Source organism: Crinia signifera, chromosome 4 (genome assembly GCF_055691185.1).
Source record: "Crinia signifera chromosome 4, ASM5569118v1, whole genome shotgun sequence".
In the NCBI taxonomy this organism is placed as follows: domain Eukaryota; kingdom Metazoa; phylum Chordata; class Amphibia; order Anura; family Myobatrachidae; genus Crinia; species Crinia signifera.
In genome coordinates, this window is record NC_139220.1 from 14,513,928 (window position 1) to 14,530,605 (window position 16,678).

Sequence of the window (16,678 nt, forward strand, 5' to 3'; positions counted from 1 at the left end):
GTGTTATATGAGAGAGGGAGAGTGTTATATGAGAGAGGGAGAGTGTTATATGAGAGGGAGAGTGTTATATGAGAGAGGGAGAGTGTTATATGAGAGAGGGAGAGTGTTATATGAGAGGGAGAGTGTTATATGAGAGAGGGAGAGTGTTATATGAGAGAGGGAGAGTGTTATACTGTATGAGAGGGAGAGTGTTATATGAGAGGGAGAGTGTTATATGAGAGAGGGAGAGTGTTATATGAGAGAGGGAGAGTGTTATATGAGAGAGGGAGAGTGTTATATGAGAGAGGGAGAGTGTTATATGAGAGAGGGAGAGTGTTATATGAGAGAGGGAGAGTGTTATATGAGAGGGAGAGTGTTATATGAGAGAGGGAGAGTGTTATATGAGAGAGGGAGAGTGTTATATGAGAGGGAGAGTGTTATATGAGAGAGAGAGAGTGTTATATGAGAGAGGGAGAGTGTTATATGAGAGGGAGAGTGTTATATGAGAGAGGGAGAGTGTTATATGAGAGAGGGAGAGTGTTATATGAGAGAGGGAGAGTGTTATATGAGAGAGGGAGAGTGTTATATGAGAGGGAGAGTGTTATATGAGAGAGGGAGAGTGTTATATGAGAGAGGGAGAGTGTTATATGAGAGAGGGAGAGTGTTATATGAGAGAGGGAGAGTGTTATGTGAGAGAGGGAGAGTGAGGGTGTTATATGAGAGAGGGAGAGTGTTATATGAGAGAGGGAGAGTGTTATATGAGAGAGGGAGAGTGTTATATGAGAGAGGGAGAGTCCTTTGCTATTCAGTCAGAGCCACCAAATCAGGGAGCCGTCCTCATCTCATTGGAGGAAGAGCGCATTGAACAGCGAGTAATCCTGTCATAGTGAGAGAATATTGTAAGTGCTCTGCTCCCAGACAGTCTGCCCATTGCTGCTCATCGGACAATACATCACAGCCAGCCAGGCAGCCAGGAGCACTGAGAGCGGACCTGCAGAGGTGGCAGCTGCCCCTCCTTACCTTTCCCATCACATGGATGAATTACTCCTAACCACAGCCACCAGTGACGCCTGACAGCACCCAGCTCTGCCCCTCCGCACACACATTGCATTGCCTGAGAGCACACTAAGTTGGCAGTGTCCTGGCAGAGGCGTGTCTGAGTATTGCCAGCAGGGATGTGACAGGGAGAAGAATCTATCAGCAGCCAGGACAATGCCACCTCTCTGACGCCTCTCCCCTGCCAGTGTCTCTGCACCCACATCTGCTGCTCCTGGGAAGACAAGATGGGAGAGAGGGACCTCCGCTCTGTTCTATGACTGGGTGCTGCCCCTGCGCCAACTTGCTGCCAACTCTTTCCCAGGTAGGCATGCATCTGCAATTCTTCTGTACCCTGCGCCGCATTACCAGGTATTAAATGCCCTGCTCCTGGGAGCCCGCAGGGGTAATTGGGACTAGTTGCAGTCAGTGGCACCCTGTGTAGCTGGGGAAGGGGGGGGGGGGTGCTGCTGGAGATGACGGATTTAGCACCGCCAGATGCTCCCTCTCTGAGCAGCGGTGCAGAAATCCAGGGAATTCTCCAGTCATTTGTCAGCTCTGCTTCCCACCCGAGACAAACACTGTTATTTCACCGCCGCCGTCCAGTCCTAATGACAAACCAGCGTTTGCATTGCAGCGATTTGACACTTCCGCCTACCGCCATTCAACCGGTGCGAAGTGGCAGCCTCTGCCTTGCCCTCTGTTGGCATGGTGGGTCCCAGGTGCCTGCATCTGTGCTGTTGCTTCGGGGGCACAGGTGGTGGCTGGCTTTCTGCTCATGATTCCAGGGTCATAGGGCACAGAGACAAGCAGCCTTTTATCCAGGACTGATGGGGTTAATTCTCTTTTCTTTCCCAATAATCACCCCTGACCTTCGCTTTCCTCCTTCCTGATGTTTTCCTGCATGTGCGATTTTTGCGAACGATATACCGATATTGGATGGCAATAAAATGACCACCTCCTATATTTACCCACTTATTTTTGCTATTTCCAGTGTCATCCCCCCTTCCCTATCTTCTCTCGCATTCTATCCCCCCCCCTCTTTGTCCTTTATCGCCAGCCCACCCCCTCTCCAACCCTCTCCCTAATCTTATTCTAGATTGCAAAAACATTTGGCTGATGGGGACTTTATAAGGACAAGTAGGTTAAACCCATTACCCAAAGAACCTCAATTTCCCCCAAGCCCCCCCTTCCCCCATTAAAGCGAAGTTAGGGGGACAGCGGGGGGGGGGGGGGGGGGAGCACAGCCAGCGAGCGCCATGGCTAGGGGTTCTCACACATTAATGTATGGACAATCACCTTGGGGTGTTTTGATCTCCTAATTAAAGGGATGGAATAAGCTTCAAACCACATCCAAGCCCATGAATGATTTATACGTGGGGAGCGCATGTGTTTAATATCACAGCTCAGGAGCATTAGCTGATGATCTCTTTATACTTCAGGGATTATTTGGTTTTCAGCCGGGGAAGACACCTTAAAAGTGAACAAATTGGAAAGCATTAAGGGATTAATCTCCCCGGCCTTTCATGTTTTTGCCATTTGCCTAATGTCCTCCCTGCCAGCCTGAGCCGTGAGTGCGGTAATGCCGGGGATATTGGTGCAGGTCACTAGTTGCTGCGCTGTCACCGTGTAGGGGATAATGTCAGCATTGCTCAGGAGCTCCAGGATAATTGACAAGGAAAAAAAAAACCTCCCTGGTCATATTGGGGATGCTGATAAACCCGGAGGGGGGGAGAGTCTGTACAGCTGTGGCCAGAGTCTGGGAGGGGGGGGGGGGGGGTATCTGTCTGGGCTTCTGGTATTTCCCGTTATCCATAACCAAAACACTGTCCTCTATTGCTGGAGGAAAATGCTGCAAACTGACATATCTACAAATGTTACATATCTATCTATCTATCTATCTATCTATCTATCTATCTGTCTGTGTATCTATCTATCTGTCTGTGTATCTATCTATCTATCTATCTATCTATCTATCTGTCTGTCTGTGTATCTATCTATCTGTCTGTGTATCTATCTATCTATCTGTCTGTGTATCTATCTATCTATCTGTCTGTGTATCTATCTATCTATCTGTCTGTGTATCTATCTATCTATCTGTCTGTCTATCTATCTATCTATCTGTCTGTGTATCTATCTATCTATCTGTCTGTCTATCTATCTATCTGTCTGTGTATCTATCTATCTATCTATCCTGCATGCATCACGTGTCTATCACATATCTATCTATCTATCTGTCTGTGTATCTATCTATCTATCCTGCATCCGTCACGTGTCTATCACATATCTATCTATCTATCTATCTATCTATCTATCTGATCTATCTGTCTGTGTATGTATCTATCTATCTATCCTGTATCCATCACGTGTCTATCACAAATCTATCTATCTATCTATCCTGTATCTGTCATGTGTCTATCTATCTATCTATCTATCTATCTGTGTATCTATCTATCTATCTATCTATCTATCCTGTATCTGTCACGTGTCTATCTATCTATCTATCTGTGCATCTATCTATCTGTCTGTCTGTGTATCTATATATCTATCTGTCTGTGTATCTATCTTTCTGTCTGTGTATCTATCTATCACATATCTAGCAAATATCTATCTGCTACGTATCTATCTATCTATCTATCTATCTAGCCAATCTCTATCTGCCTCGTCTATTTATCTATCTATCTATCTATCTATCTATCTAGCCAATCTCTTTCTGCCACATATCTATCTTTCTATCTATGCATCCATCCATACACCCTGATGGCACATAGCTTACTAGCATAAAGCCTAGTTGCCTGCTCTCCTACTCTCCTGGTCCCTATAGAGATACTAGCATAAAGCCTAGTTGCCTGCTCTCCTACTCTCCTGGTCCCTATAGAGATACTAGCATAAAGCCTAGTTGCCTGCTCTCCTACTCTCCTGGTCCCTATAGAGATACTAGCATAAAGCCTAGTTGCCTGCTCTCCTACTCTCCTGGTCCCTATAGAGATACTAGCATAAAGCCTAGTTGCCTGCTCTCCTACTCTCCTGGTCCCTATAGAGATACTAGCATAAAGCCTAGTTGCCTGCTCTCCTACTCTCCTGGTCCCTATAGAGATACTAGCATAAAGCCTAGTTGCCTGCTCTCCTACTCTCCTGGTCCCTATAGAGATATCAGCATAAAGCCTAGTTGCCTGCTCTCCTACTCTCCTGGTCCCTATAGAGATACTAGCATAAAGCCTAGTTGCCTGCTCTCCTACTCTCCTGGTCCCTATAGAGATACTAGCATAAAGCCTAGTTGCCTGCTCTCCTACTCTCCTGGTCCCTATAGAGATACTAGCATAAAGCCTAGTTGCCTGCTCTCCTACTCTCCTGGTCCCTATAGAGATACTAGCATAAAGCCTAGTTGCCTGCTCTCCTACTCTCCTGGTCCCTATAGAGATATCAGCATAAAGCCTAGTTGCCTGCTCTCCTACTCTCCTGGTCCCTATAAAGATACGAATAGAGTTCTGTATGGTATCGCACGCAGGATTTTTATCACGCAAACTTTCTGCAGTTTTAGATGTGTCTGTGCCGCAGGGACCAGTCTCGATCGGTTGCATTGTTGCATTGGATGTTTGCAGAGAGAACTGAATCCAACAATTTAACTCTGACAATACAGTACGTGACCTTGTATCCTGCTGCATTATTTGGGAAGGCTACTGTATCTTATACTCCTGCATAGAGTCACATGTATATAGGGGTAATATCTCTAACTGTCTGAAATATGTGGAGCACTCCGATATGGTACATGACCTCTTACCTCTGCCATTTCCACTCTTTATTGGACATTTTGTTCTATACACATATCACAAACGCAGATAAAAACCATATTAAATGTGTTTCTTTCTGACTGCTTTGCATCAGTAAAAAAACCTAATATGAAAATATTGCACAAATTGGGAACGCAGCTTTTGGAAACGTATCCAGCTAGCTACACTATGGGGGTGCTGACATTAGCAAATAGCAAAGAATAAGGGGGATTTAATGTTAGAACACTTTTACAGAAGACAAACAAATGCCTTAATGGTGCATAAGAGGTCTTATCTTACCTCCTATTGGCCGTATATCGTATCGATGAGATTCCTGCCCTGGTATCAGAATGGTTTTCCTTCCATTACGGAATATTTAGAACTCCTTCTACTATCACCAGAGGATCTAGGCATACAGTTGAGATTTTTTGTAGTTGGATGCGTTATATAGACGATATATTTAGTTAACCCTTGGCTATTTTCTTTGCAAACCTGTGGCAAAAGAAGACGTTGGGGAAAAACTAATATCTCAACACCGTCTGGTTTAGAATGAAGCAAAACAATGAGAACCAAAACAGGCTTTTTTGCTGAAAGTCCTTGTACAGTACATGAGCCGCAGTATAAAGTGTTGCGCTTATTTCGCACAGTCTGTTACCGCTGTGTCAAAATCAACAGTGATGAATCACACAGTTATGATGTGGCTATGTGAATCCCAAATACGATTACTGCAGGGATGTACCCATTAAAGACAAGGTAGGCTTGTGTTTTATAGGATCTGCAGGTTAATGTCTAGCCTCTTGTTGCAGTGAAATGAATCATGTGACCAAACATACCAGGTTTTCAGTATGACTCAACGGTCAAGTAACAAAAAACAAATACTGATTCTTAATATCTGTCTGGCTGGTGATTATATCAGGAGCATAGCTCTAGAAAGAATAGTCTTTTCTGGAGATCTCATTAGCTCATAAGGAAGCTGTAATACATTTCCTTGCTGTGTGTATATGAAAGAAGCTATAAATACAACATGAGCAAATCGTTGGGGAGAGTTTAAAGGTGCGTACACACGAATAGATTTGGAAAAAAAGATCTGGGCGTTCCCGGACGATTGAAACGACCAATTGCTCAAATCGTTCCGTGTGTATGGACGATATAGATGTTGATGCAGAAAGATCATAGACCAATCTTTAGCGATGTGTGCCAATCGTTTCATGTGTATGCACGATGAACGATTCGGTAAAGCTGATTGACTGGCTCCCATTCCCCTCCGCCATCGTTAAAGATCAACAATTCATGTGTAATCATCGTTTGTACAATCGTTCGCTATTTGACACCAAATCGTTTATCCAGGAGTTCTGAGGAAATCGATAACGAGATTGGATCATTGTAGTTTCTACAAGGGTGATATTCTGTATTATTTGTTCTCTGCCCAAAATAAGGCATTGCAGGGAGAACGATCCCCATGATCAGAAAGAAAAGGTACCGTATGATAAATGGCAGAGTAGAGTCAACAAGTAGAGAAGTTTGGGACGGGGAGGGGGGGTATTCTTGCGTTGCGTCCTGTGCAGACAGTCCACTACGATAACGCATTTCTCTGCAGAACGTGCTAACACCAGTGTACGGTATCTGCAGATTTATGGAGTCAGGAGCGCGTGCCAAGCTGGATCCGACTCAAGACACTCAACAAATTAATACTGTAATGGCTCTTAGGCAAAACATTTTGAACTCCATGGCCGCTATCAGTCTGGATCTCGTTGTCTTTGAAAAACAAAACCGATTGCATTCAAACAAAGCTGTTGCGCTGTCTCCAAGGGGCTCTGGGCCACGGAGAGAGGTGTCGTTTCTCAAGAATTGATGGGGGTTTGGATTGCAAGCTCTTTAGCCTATGTTTCTCTTGCACTGCTTGGTTACTGCTCATTTGTAACATTCATTTGCATTTTAAGACGGCGTCGGTTTTAGTGGGAATATTCATTTTGATGACAAATAAGCGTGGTAATAGCCAGTCTTGTACGTGCCCAGCAAGGGTGGATTAGGGGTCAAGGTGCCCCAAGGCACAATTAGTAATGGCCACAATCCTCTGCTTAATTTTTATTACTGACATAATTTAATTATAAGCCCTCATTTAATGATTGGCAACTTAATATATATATATATATATATATATATATATATATATATATATATATAGAAGTAGCGGGTGGTGCGGCACTCAGTTCTGTCAACATGCAAAAAAGACGACAGGACACACCGACAGTGTCCTGTCGTCTTTTTTGCATGTTGACAGAACTGAGTGCCGCACCACCAGCTACTTCTATGACATGCTCAACCACGAGCTGTGAAGGCACCAGCGTAAGCTTATCTAAGCAGAGGGAGTGCCGGTCCTCCATGGATTGTATATATATATATATATATATATATATATATATATATATATATATATAAAAAGGTGTGACTATGTCATTTTTAAATATATGTACATGTTTATTATTTGTTGGGATGGTCTCTGCATGTCCTATCTATTTCTACACTCCTCAAGATAGCATTTGGTGCAGTAAAGTGTCAATATTTTACTGGCAGTGGCGGTTCTCACCTATGGGCTGTAGCCCCCTCCCAGGCAAAATCCACCACTGTGCTCAGCCTTCGTGAAGCCAGATGCAGTCCGTGAGACTACACTGGTTTCCCTGTGGCTGGCAGTGACTTCCTGTTGGGAGTCCTACCTGCCAGTCACCCGCAGTAAGGTAGTCCCATTGGGAGTTGTTCTCTCATTACTGAACTGCCAGTCCAGGCAGCTATAGGCAGAGAGCTGGCTTCTTGTAGGAAGCCACTCCCTGCCTTACTGTGAAGCTCTAGCCAGCTACTATGGGCTGCATAGGCTGCAGCCCATAGAACCTGGATTAGTTGGGTTACGGTGTAGTCCAAGCTGCTGATTCTCAGGGAGCTCGCAGAGTAGCTCTTGTGTGTTTTCACATTGCACATGCTATGTTAATGAGCGTATGCATGCAGGTGATGGGGAGTGGGATGGCTGTTACACTCACATGCAGGCTAAGTTCAGAGAGGGCAAGTCAGCGTTACAGTGGGAAGCGGCGATTAATTTAAGTTAGTGCCTGTGCGACTCTTAACCTGCCTGGCCATGCCCTCCTGCTAATTGATGGCTGATGTCAACGGGAGGCGGAGCTTAAGTCTGATGGCAACGGGAGGAGGGGCTTAGTCCATTCCTCCCACAACCATTAAGGGCATTTACTGTATATATCAAAGACCGCGTGAGGTTGGGACATGATAATTACTCCCTAAGACGCAATGCAGTAATGAAAATTACCAAATGCGTTAACCCCTTCAGTTGTAGTTTTTTTTTGGGGGGGGACCCTCTCTAGAAAAAAAAAAACACTGTGTTTTCCAGGGCCAGGAGCACTCCATCAGCTGCTGCCCGGCCCTGCCCCCAGCAACCCGGCTGTGTGTGGCGTGACGTTAGCAAGGTCACGCCGCACACAGCCAGGTGAAGGAGTCAGGGCCAGGCAGCAGGAGCCGGGCAGTGGCTGAAGCTGAGCGCAGCGCTGATCTCAGCGCTCATCTCAGTGGCACTGCCCGGCAGGAGGGAGCACAGGCAGTGACACTCCCAATAATTTTCCAGGGGTTGCCAGTCTGCGCACTGGAGCACAGCCTGGAAAATTCACGGAAGTACCAGGGAAGGGGTTAATTATCATTGGGACCCTGAAAAAAGCTCAGTTCCAACCAATGCCTAGAACAAAGGTAAAAGGTACTGCGATCGCTTCTAGGTGCGGATCTGCTGCACAAACCGCTCATGATTTGCCGGTAGCCTGCAAATGCGTTAGTGGTGGCTGAAGGAGAGGGATTGCGAAGATCCTTCTCCATAAAAATATGTCACGCCTTCTTCAGATAGCTTAATAAACCCAACAGGATAGCAGCCTTTGTGGAAACATATGCTTCTGCCGGACATCGGGGGAGAGTGATAAAGTGGAGAGAGAGGTAAAGTTCAAGCTCATAACTGCCATGTGATGGATGTCTAAAAATGACAGTTAGGATCTGATTGGCTGCTCATTTATCTAACCCGCTCCAAGGCTAAGTACATCTGCCCCATGGAGACACATTGGCAGATCTGGGAGATATTTGCTGGGGCCCATTCCTGTTACCTGCTGAGGATGCTCAGATTCTGCAGGGATTTTCTGATGTGTAACCTTAATAAATATGCCCCCATTCAATGCAAAGGCTACTTGATAGGTCTGATGACATCCATACATAGTGCTAGGAAACAGAATTTTATTTTTGATATCTCAATTTAAAAAAAAAAATTCGATTGTCGGCACCCAAATATTCACACCTGCCTTAAACCCACTTCCGACACCAACTAACATCTGCTTCTTGAGTCACTGATTGCAGGAATGGATCTCTTTATAAGGACTTCACATTCGCATCTCTCCCTAAATACATCAAGGCAGGGCAGTGTTTGTCGGTGACAGCAGCAGCGATAGATTTAAGGGACTTGGAGGATTTATTGAAAGACACGAAGCATTCTAAATGGGGAAGAGGCAGAAATGTTACCTTTGCATTTTATCTTGTCGGTCTGTCGGATCTCACCTTGATCTGTTCTTCGATTGCGTTATCCCACCGACCGGCAATTTCTTCTATCAATTTGGGAATTTCGAGGATCAGACTGCGTTTTGGAGCAGCTGTTAAAACTGCCTTTGAATCCCAGGGTTTTGCACCACAAAAGCCCAACTCGGTTTTTCTTGCTTGATGCTGACAAGTCACCTGCAAGATACATCTGATGGCTTAGCAGCCTCCCATCTCCTACAGCCCGCTCCGGTCCCTGAGCTTAACGAGCGCCTGCTGGAAACATAAACATATTTATAAATACTAGTGTTTTATGTACTATTGTAATGGACATTCACATTTAGGGCTGCATGTGACAGGGGCAGTGACATGATGGGAGGAGCGGAATGGAGGCAGCAGGGTCCTCAGCAGCACAGAGTATATCAGGAGATGAGTGATGTGTCAGTTAGAGTACCCAGCAGCACAGAGTATATCAGGAGATGAGTGATGTGTCAGTGAGGACAGGGATGCATGTGACAGGGGCAGTGACATGATGTGAGGAGGAGAATGGGGGCAGCAGGAAGCCACAGACTGAGAGTTATATAGTGGGAGGAGCAGGGCCGCAGCAGCACAGAGTATATCAGGAGATGAGTGATGTGTCAGTGAGGACAGGGCTGCATGTGACAGAGGCAGTGACATGATGTGAGGAGAGGAATCGAGGCAGCAGGAAGCCACAGACTGAGAGTTACACAGTGGAAGGAGCAAGGTCCCTAGCAGCACAGAGTATATCAGGAGATGAGTGATGTGTCAGTGAGGACAGGGCTGCATGTGACAGGGGCAGTGACATGATGTGAGGAGGGGAATGGAGGCAGCAGGAAGCCACAGACTGAGAGTTATATAGTGGGAGGAGCAGGGTCCCTAGCAGCACAGAGTATATCAGGAGATGAGGGATGTGTCAGTGAGGACAGGGCTGCATGTGACAGGGTAGTGACATCATGTGAGGAGGGAAATGAAGGCAGCAGGAAGCCACAGACTGAGAGTTATATAGTGGACTGAGCAGGGTCCCCAGCAGCACAGAGTATATCAGATGAGGGATGTGTCAGTGAGGACAGGGCTGCATGTGACAGGGGCAGTGACATCATGTGAGGAGGGAAATAATGAAGGCAGCAGGAAGCCACAGACTGAGAGTTATATAGTGGAATGAGCAGGGTCCCCAGCAGCACAGAGTATATCAAGAGGACTAAAAAAAAAAAAAGTGATGTCTCACACTGCCTTAGTTACATATTACTGAGAATGGAACTTAAAGCAGTAGGCTAATATTAAGCTGTGGTGTTGGATATACGGTTTACAGCTGCAGATATACAGTAATTCTGACCTTTATTTTTAATTGTTTCAAGAGCTACAGTACATTTGATAAAGTAAGTGTAATGACACCAGGAGTGTTTAGTGAAGAGTTGATGTTAAGCCTCTCATAGAATCCTTGTAAGTGTGGCGTACGTTCGCCACACTCTCGCAAAAGATAATGAGTGTTCATTTGCATATAAAATCAATTATAATGTGATAATGTTTTTACCTCTATACTTAAAAAAATGTTGAGCTTACACAACAGGTTACAATGTGTCCTCGCCAACTGAGCCTACAATTATTTTTGTTATTGCTGCCTGGATCACAGGGATATAAATTCCTTTTTATGAGGTCAGAAGGAGAACAGAGAAGACCCAGATATCCAAGTTTTTAAATGATTTGTGTGCAGGTGTTGGTATTGCAGTTATATACGGCAAGCACATAAAGGACCTATGGGTGACTCAGACTACGAACAGCCCAGTTACATAATAAAGGGTTTTGGATTATTGATTTATAGCAGGTATAGCTGTACTCACTGTTACATGAACTGTATACTAATAATGGAGCGGAACTACAGAGGAATGTGGTTTAATACAGCTAACTAGTGAGCGTATGCTGAAAACGTAATGTATAAGGTTGACGGCAGGGCCGCCCGGGGGAAAGGGTACTAATTACCCGAACCCGGGCTTGCTGGAGGGGCCGTCGGGGGCCCTGGTCCAACCCCCCTCCCTTCCCCCTCCATTTCTCTCAGGCAGCAGCAGCGCACACACCTCTACAGCATGTGCTGTGCTGCTGCTGAGAGGGGGGGGGGCAATAACACCCCTGTGGATTAATCATGGGGGGTGGCCACGCCTCCCACGATTAGGTCACACCCCCAAAAGGTTACCGGGGCCTGGTATACCTCTCGGCGGCCCTGGGTAGCAGTAGCACACCTTGGCGCTGATTCAGTAGCAATCTGAATTCGGCCCCAGCACTAATGGTCGGGGTTTGCGCATATGCAAACCCCAGCGCCAAACAGCTTCGGCGAGTTACAAACTTACCGGGCTGTTCGTTGCGGAGAGGGAGGACATCAATGGTTCATGGCCGATGTAAATGGCATAATTGCAATTCAGCAATATTGGGCAGCTACAAGTATCTATTTATAGTGATTATTTTTTTCCAACATTGTAATATAATAATCAAATTGAATCGGTAAAACCTCATTTTGAAAAGTCATGTAATGAGCTTGATCACCAAATCATATTACATACATGACCATTTACACATGTGGAGGAAGAATGACATGCAGCGTTAACACTTCATGGATATTTTAGTGACTGTAAGCAGGTGCCGCACAGAATTCTGGGATATGATACGCAGGTGCCGCGTCACAGTACAGAATTCTGGGATATGATACGCAGGTGCCGCGTCACAGTACAGAATTCTGGGATATGATACGCAGGTGCCGCGTCACAGTACAGAATTCTGGGATATGATACGCAGGTGCCGCGTCACAGTACAGAATTCTGGGATATGATACGCAGGTGCCGCGTCACAGTACAGAATTCTGGGATATAATACGCAGGTGCCGCGTCACAGTACAGAATTCTGGGATATGATACGCAGGTGCCGCGTCACAGTACAGAATTCTGGGATATGATACGCAGGTGCCGCGTCACAGTACAGAATTCTGGAATATGATACACAGGTGCCGCGTCACAGTACAGAATTCTGGGATATGATACGCAAGTGCCACGTCACAGTACAGAATTCTGGGATATGATACGCAGGTGCCGCGTCACAGTACAGAATTCTGGGATATGATACGCAGGTGCCGCGTCACAGTACAGAATTCTGGGATATGATACGCAGGTGCCGCGTCACAGTACAGAATTCTGGGATATGATACGCAGGTGCCGCGTCACAGTACAGAATTCTGGGATATGATACGCAGGTGCCGCGTCACAGTACAGAATTCTGGGATATGATATGCAGCGTGCGCAGTTAAGCTTAGACTATACATTTCTGTAACGCGGACAAGCTGTTGAACATGAAACACTGCATCAGAACATTGTCTATTTAGCGGAATTTCTTATGAAGTTTGTAAAATATTCCTGATATAGACAAATGTTTTGTGTAGAGAGGTTTGACATTATATTTAAGAATAGAATGCAGTGAGATAAGGGGATTTTGGTCCTACCTGTAAAATCCTTTTTTCTGAATCCATGGTGGACACTGGGACAGTGGGGTGTGGGTGGAGCTTCAGCTACAGGCACCAAGTAGAATAGAGTTCTTCAAGTGCAGCCCAGGCTCCTCCTCCTCCACGCCCCTACAGGCTTCAGTTTGTTCAACAGCTTACCCGCAAGGTACAGGAAAAGGAAGAAAAATAGGAAAGAAACCAGCAACCCGAAGGAAGAATAAGTTTCAGGCAGGTGTACTGTAGATCAGTGTGCGAGGGCGGGCGCCCAGTGTCCACCATGGATTCAGAAAAAAGGATTTTACAGGTAGGACCAAAATCCCCTTTTTTCATTCATGCCAATGGTGGTCACTGGGACAGTGGGACGTCCCAAAGCTGTCCCTTTTACGGGAGGGAACGCACCTGAGCTGCACTGATGACACGTTGCCCAAAAGCAGAATCTGCCCTGGCGAACGTGTCAAAATGGTAAAATTTTAGAAAGGTGTGTGGAGAGGACCAAGTGGCCGCGCGACACAACTGTTCTGCTGAGGCTCCCTGGTGAGCCGCCCAAGAGGCCGCTACCGAACGCGTGGAGTGGGCTCTGATAGAGGATGGAACTGGCTTATTGGAAGATACATAAGCCTGTTTTATAGTTAGCCGCAACCATCGAGCCAGTGTCTGCTTCGTTGCAGGCCAGCCCCTCTTGTTTGTATCATAGAGCACGAACAGGGCCTCTGTCTTTCGTAAGGATTGAGTCCTATTAACGTAAACCTTTAAAGCTCTTGTAACATCCAAAGAGCGTAACTCTGGGGAGTCTTCCAACTGGGAAAAAGCAGGAACAACGATATCTTGGTTTATGTGAAAACTGGAAATAACTTTGGGCAGGAACTCCTTTTTTGTTCTTAAGACTGCCCTGTCCGGGTGGAACACCAGATACGGAGATGCACTGGACAATGCTGACAGGTCCGAAACTCTTCTGGCTGAGGAAATGGCCAGTAGGAACACTGTTTTCCATGTTAGCCATCTGAGCTCTGAGGATTCTAGAGGCTCAAACGGTGGTCTCTGCAGTGCTGAGAGCACCACTGTGAGGTCCCAAGGTTGGATTGGGGGTACAAAGGGAGGCTGTATGTGAAGAACGCCTTGCAAAAAGGTCTGTATAGCCATCCTCTTTGCTAATTTCCGCTGAAACAAAATAGAGAGTGCGGAAACTTGGACCTTTAGGGAGGACAACCTAAGGCCCAAATCCAGGCCCGCCTGCAAGAAGGCCAGGATCCTGGAAATTTGAAATTCCCTAGGCGGAAGGTTCTTCTTTTCACACCAGGTGAAAAAGGCATTCCAGATTCTATAGTAGACCCGGGAAGAAGCAGGTTTCCTTGCTGCTATCATGGTTTTTATGACCGGTAAAGAAAATCCCTTCTTTCTTAAAACTTCCGTTTCAAGAGCCACGCCGTCAAAGCTAGTCTGCCTAGATTCGGATGAAGGCATGGTCCTTGTACTAGCAAGTCCGGACGAGCTGGCAGCCTCCAAGGTGGCTGCAGAGACATTTCCCGAAGGTCTGAGTACCAGGCTCTGCGGGGCCAGTCTGGGGCCAGGAGGATTGCTGTGGTCCCTTCTTGCTTGAGGCGCCTGAGGACTCTTGGTAGCAGTGCCACTGGAGGAAAAATGTAGACCAGGGAGAATGGCCATGGAGCCGACAGGGCATCCACCAGATAAGCCTGTGGGTCCCTTGAGCGAGCCCCGTAGCGGGGTAGCTTTTTGTTGACGCTTGAGGCCATTAGGTCTATTTGCGGGAGTCCCCATTTGTTGACTAGTTCCTGGAACACATCCTCGTGGAGCCCCCATTCGCCTGACTGTACCTCCTGGCGGCTCAGAAAGTCGGCCTCCCAGTTCTGAACCCCTGGAATGTGTACCGCTGACAAAGCTAACAGGTGGTGTTCTGCCCACTGCAGAATCGATGTTACCTCCCTCATGGCTGCTAGGCTCCTGGTCCCCCCATGGTGGTTGACGTATGCCACCGCAGTGGCATTGTCCGATTGTATTTTTACCGGTTTGGAGTGAATCAGAGGGCCTGCCGACTTGAGGGCTAACAGGATGGCTCTTAGCTCCAGTATGTTTATTGGGAGCAGCGCCTCCTCCCTTGACCAACGGCCCTGGAAGGAGTGTTCTGCCAGAACAGCTCCCCACCCTCGGAGGCTGGCGTCCGTTGTTAACATCACCCATTGAGGGATGACAAACTGGCGCCCTTTTTGAAGGTTTAGAGGACTGAGCCACCATGTGAGCGACAGACGTGTCTGCCTGGACAGAACAAAGGTCTGCGATTTCAGACTTGGCTGGGAACGGTTCCAGTGACGCAGCATTTCCCTCTGCAGGGGCCTGGAATGGAACTGTGCAAATTCCGCTATGTCGTAACAAGAGACCATCTTGCCCTGTGTTGCTTCAGGAAGAGCTTCAGGAGGTCTCTGAGGAGTATCCACTTGTCCTCTGGCAGGTAAACTCTGAGAGTTTTTGTGTCCATCACGGCTCCTAGATGCACCATCCGCTGAGATGGGGTTGTTGAGGACTTCTTCCAATTTATGAGCCAGCCGTGGGTCTGCAGGAGGGAAACCGTTAGCTCCAGATGCCTCTGGAGTGTCTGTGCGGATTGAGCCAGTATCAAGAGGTCGTCCAGATATGGTAGTAGACGAACGCCCTGGGCCCTTAGGGCCGCCGCCATGGTGGCCATAATCTTTGTAAAGATTCGTGGCGCGGTCGACAGCCCGAAGGGGAGGGCTATGAACTGGTAGTGGTTGCTTTTGACTGCAAACCTGAGGAAGCACTGGCTGTCCGATCGAATTGGCACATGGAGGTAGGCATCCTGGATGTCCAGGGATGCCATGAAGTCCCCCGGTTCCAGAGCTTGCAGGATAGACCTGAGGGACTCCATCCTGAACTTGGGGACACAGAGATGTTTGTTCAGGCCCTTCAGATTGAGGATGGGTCGGTATGACCCGTCCGGCTTTGTCACCAGGAACAGGCTTGAGTAGAAACCTGCTCCTCGCTGAGAAAGTGGGACAGGTACTATGACCCCTGCTGCCAGCAGGGAGTGAATGGAGCTGGTCAGAGCAGCTGCTCTGTCCTTCTCCCGGGGCATGCTTGTTGTGAAAAACCGAGATGGCGGACGCCCCTGAAAGGAGAGGGAATAACCCTGGGCCACTATGGTGTTTACCCACCTGTCGGTGGTAGTGGCCTGCCAAACCCCGGCAAATGACAACAGGCGACCGCCCACCTGATGTGGTTGGTGGGCCGCCTGATCCTCATGCTGAGGGCTTGTCGGCCTGTTTTGGGGCCTGACGGCGACCCGCCCAGGACTGTTTGGTCTTGGGAGCGGATGGACGCCTTGTGGGTGCCTGCGCCCTTGATGAAGGCTGACCCCTGGGCCTCCCCTGTGGACGGAAGGTCCGAAAGGACTGAGATCTAGGCCTAACCGGTGCCGAAGGCAGAAAAGCTGTTTTGGACATTGCAATGGTGGCTACAATCTTGTCCAGCTCAGAGCCGAACAGTACTTTCCCTGAGAATGGAAGGGCCTCTAATGCCTTTTTGGAATCAGAATCTGCGTTCCAAGTGCGCAGCCACAGTGCACGCCGGGCAGCAATTGAAGAGGCTGAAATTTTTGAGGAGAGGGCTGCTGCATCTATCGCTGCCTCTTCCAGGTATGTGGCCCCTTCCCTAATGAGGTCCACCGTTGATAACAATTCAGAGCGACGTGTACCTGAGGAAATCTTCTCCTGCAGGGAGTCAGCCCAAGTTGCAATTGCCTTTGCTACCCAGGCCGAGGCCATAGCTGGTCTTGCTGACACGCCAGCATTGGAGA

The 16,678-nt window shown here is 47.4% G+C and overlaps 1 protein-coding gene and 1 long non-coding RNA gene across 4 annotated transcripts in view; one reads left to right on the top strand and one right to left on the bottom strand.

Annotated features, from left to right (window-relative positions):
- Positions 1 to 16,678, bottom strand: part of LOC146073754 (uncharacterized) — a 188,947-nt gene that overhangs the window by 153,022 nt on the left and 19,247 nt on the right. For 2 of the 3 annotated variants that reach the window (XR_014473310.1, XR_014473308.1), the window contains exons 2-3: positions 9,375 to 9,626; positions 5,085 to 5,276 (exon numbers count right to left, since the gene is read on the bottom strand). This is a non-coding gene — a long non-coding RNA (uncharacterized LOC146073754). Of the gene's footprint in view, positions 1 to 5,084; positions 5,277 to 9,338; positions 9,627 to 16,678 lie in introns of all 3 variants that reach the window. The other variant, XR_014473309.1, reaches the window with a different exon arrangement.
- Positions 786 to 16,678, top strand: part of CHRM2 (cholinergic receptor muscarinic 2) — a 149,255-nt gene continuing 133,362 nt past the window's right edge. The window contains exon 1 of the mRNA XM_083181171.1: positions 786 to 1,339. The gene's annotated coding sequence lies outside the window, so the exon portion shown is untranslated. The remainder of the gene's footprint in view (positions 1,340 to 16,678) is intronic.